Source organism: Corapipo altera, unplaced genomic scaffold, assembly GCF_003945725.1.
Source record: "Corapipo altera isolate COAL_440 unplaced genomic scaffold, ASM394572v1 2b, whole genome shotgun sequence".
In the NCBI taxonomy this organism is placed as follows: domain Eukaryota; kingdom Metazoa; phylum Chordata; class Aves; order Passeriformes; family Pipridae; genus Corapipo; species Corapipo altera.
In genome coordinates, this window is record NW_020884874.1 from 12,263,522 (window position 1) to 12,267,745 (window position 4,224).

Sequence of the window (4,224 nt, forward strand, 5' to 3'; positions counted from 1 at the left end):
GATGTGAGAGTGAAGTGGGAGGGAGAAAGATAAGTGAGTTTAAAAGAAAATGTTGGCCATTAAATCTGTTATGTTGTGTTCAAAGTTTATTATACATTATCTGAAACACGTGGCAAATGTTTTGGTATAAATTTGGGCTTGTTTTGAATACCTTCCAACAGAGTGCAGGGTGCAAAGAAGCAGTCATGTACTATGGTAGTGATACTACTGTGAAAATATTTTAAGGGTCCAGTCCAAAGAGTACTGAGAAAAGACCCTGCTGCCACAGTGTGCCTTAGGTCAGACTCTGGTCCAAAAAAAACCCCCAACCCCAAATTACCAAAAGACTGCCTTTCTCTCAACACTTTTCTATATGTTTTAACATCTTTATATAAAAATTGTTTGATTAAGTTAATAGTCATGGTTGTGATGCACACACATCTCCTAGGGACTTCAGTGGGCTTTGGATCAGGTTCTGTACTTACAAGCCAGGCCGAGTCTGCTGCTGGTTAATGTGATAAACACAGAGTAGTGGGAAATATAAGTCCTAGTTTTTGCTTTCTTTCCCCTCTGACTGAGGACACGAGCACACAAAAAGCAGCTCCTGTGCTGTGCAAGAAATGGGAAGTAGCTGTTCTCACTGTCACCATTCCCATCAGATTCACAGGAATCAGATGCTGTGCCAGGAGGGAACTGGGGGAAAAAAAAGCAGAGGCTGGACTCTCAGCTTTCATAAACTCCAACCATAAACACCAAAGTGAACCTCTTCAGGACAGAAACATGACTTATGCTAATAAACAATACCAACTCACTAAGGGACACAGATCTGACAATAATCCCTCTCTGCTCTTGACATTGTTTTATTTCTCTGTTTTCTTAAAATGGCTTCTTCAGATTTTGTTTCTTTTGGTAGTATACCAAAACACTCTGAAAAGAACAGGCTCAGTAATACCGTTTATTGTCTATTAGGTACAAAAGCTGGGGTTTACATAGAAAATTCGTGTCAACGATTATTTCCTGGAAAGCAAAAAGAGAACTGGGATGTCTGTTATGTATTCTTTCTGATAAGCATAATGCACACCATACAAATTATTTATTATATTTTGCTTGTTTTCTTGCTAGTCTCTTTGTAGTTAGAGTATCCATTTGCAACAGAGATATTTCTTATAAATCCAAATGTAACGGACATATTACTTGCAAATGCAAATGTTAATCCTTAGTTAAGTGAACATTTGGCCCCTTTATTATAACAGTTTGTGTTTTTTTCATCTGCCTTCTTTCTTTCCATGTGGAATTCTCACTGCTGGGTCAGTGCATATAGTAAACAGCTGCCTGCATTTTATTTAGTGTATCTGATCACATACTTTTATGGGCAGATGTTGATACTAGTTTATGCTGCTTCTGCACTGACTTGCAAAAATTCCAGCTATTCCGAAAGTTTTTCTCTTGAGTTATAGCAGTGTTAACTGTAGTCAGACTCTGACTCTGAGTTATGAGACATTCACTTGCCAGTATTCGTTTACTTGTTCTTTACCAGCCATGTAATGCATCCATGTTCCACATATTCTAGTGTTTTCTTTACCTTGCATATAACTTTGTATATAAAAACTTGTGTATACTTAGGTGTAGCTAAAGCATAAGACTGGAACTAGTGATTTCCTTAAGCAAGCCACAAGAAATATTCAGCCACATGCCCTTTGAATAAAATGTAACTTTTAAAGGCTTAACACTAAGGATTAAGGATTCAATGAAAAATAGTACTGATCATTAGAAAATTCAGACTTGTTATAATTTATGATTAGAAACAGAAAAGGAACTTTACTCTGGTTGGTCTCTAAAAACCTATTAATTTCTATGGAAGAGGATTTTACCTACAAGTAAAAAACCTTTACTTGGTCACTTTGGAAGTTGCCAAAATAAACATCACATATAATTGGTACATAATTTCATGTTATTTATAAAAACACCACAAAATGAGGTATGCTTCCAATTCAACTACATAGAGTTTATGTCATAGTGTAGAGGTTTTTTTGGATTTTATTGGTTTTGTTTGTTTTCAAGATCTATATCTCATCATTACTACTAGTGATGAGAAATACTTAGAAGTCTTACTGAAATAGCTCAGCCTACTCTAATACTGCAGAATTGACTGGAATTGTTTGTAAATATCCTTTTTCTTTGGCACTTAAATGCAATAGATATAAATGTATAGTACAAAATTTTCCTTACTTCAAGTATAGTGACATATAATTGACACAACACTAGACTTTCACAGTTGTCTGCATAGGAATATTTCCTGGCAGGTAGAATCAAGCATAGGATACTTGAAGTACCATCGTGTCTAGAAAACAGACTTGGACAGGTTATGGCTTTTGTGTAGAGGGAAGTTTTGCAACTGTCAGTAGCTTGGTCAAGCAAAGAGAGACTACACTCAGCAGGAAACAAACACCAATATTTTGGCTGAACTTCTTGTCATAGTTGGTGTTTTTCATGGAGCAGTTAATGGCTTACATTCCAATAGGAATACCTTTTCTCTGAAGGCCATTCAGTCATATACTGTTAAAGGAGAAAGACATTTTTCATTACTTTTTATTTTAAACTGGTTTTAATTGTGCTGTTTCCAAACAAACATACAACAGACAGCTAAATCCTCTGCCAGGCATGTACAATAGTTAAGAAAAAAAAGAAGAAATTTGGATATTCTCACCATTATTCAAAAGAGTAGGGTAACCTCTCCTCACTCAGACAGGACCTACACTGACATAATGACAATTGCCCTGTTTGGAGAACCCAGCAGCATTCAAATAAAATCCCATTATTTGCGTTAAGAATATTAAATATTGGTTAGCATTGCAAGCTTTCTAGATCAATAGAACCATTGTATTTAACCCAATGATTTTGATTTACTGAGTTTCTTTTAAGGAAGTTCAAACAATGAGAAAAAAGCAGTGGATATCTCATTACTTAATTTCAATTACCTTTTAAAAATTTTCTATTTATTTGGATCCTGTATAGCTTAATATTAAATATTAAAATTAAAGAATAGGAAGATAAACACCCATTATTTTGAAGTGCAGTATATTATAAAACGAAACAAACATAAAATTTAAAAACACATCAACAGTGAAATGGAATTTGGAAACAAACTAACTCGATTTTCAAGTTCATTGGGTTTGTCCTCTAGAGGGTGTCAGCTGAGCTGCATGGTGGGAAGGATGAATCCTGTTTTTCTTCATCAGGTCACAATATTGTAATGTGCCTCTTGATGTTCCCTGAAAGCTGAATTTCCCCTGATGCAAATGACCATGTTGGAATACTTCTGGTGGAAAACTGAGATGCTGGATTGTCTGCATAGAGGAGGGCTATGACAGTACCTTCAACCCGCTCCATGGACTTGTCAGGGCCATCCTGGGCAGCCTCACAGTAATTTTTTTTGCAGAAAGTGTTTTAGTTAATAGTTTATGCTATGTGTATTCAGTGTACCTCTGTTATTCATGCTATAGTAGAATAAAAGAAATTAAAACAGAGTGATGAAAGGGGAAATTTCTACATTTTTTTTTTAGTTCACATCAGAGAAATTTTTTTCACTTAACTTCTTTCTCCGATATTCTAATATACTTATATTAAATTTCAGGTTGAATACAATTTTGACATGAAAAATAAAGGGGATTCGAATTTTCTGATGTTGATGAGAAATATTTTTAGCCATTCCAAAACTGAACTTACCTATAATTAACGGGGGGGGGGGGTTAAATAATCCAGCAAGGTTGCCCCTTTCCCACCCAGCCAAGATAGTCAGTTGCATAGGTTGGATGCAGGACAATTTTTCATAAAAACCAGCATAGTAGGCATGACCCAGCTTATTGAGATGCTGTTTTCAGAATTTTTCACCAGGTTTTATTTCTCTCCTTTGTTCCATTTCCTTCTTTCTTAATTAAAAAACAAGAGAGCAAAAATGTAGTTCATCTGTTGACAGTGCAAATATTTGGTCTCAGACTGTAGTGAAGGGGTCACCCACAGGGAAAGAGAACCTCTAGCTTAGGTATTCAGGCTTTCTCCTGGAAGACTGGAGGCCAGGGGTCCTTCTGCCAAAGACTATCCCATAGTGACATCTTTCCTACATAAAGGAGGGGACTCAAACCTTTCTTCTCCCAGTGCCCTCTACTCACTGGAATGCCACTGACAATTTTTTTGAGAAAGTCCTTCTAGCCTGAGCATTAAGAACCCTCCTCAGAGACTCATATA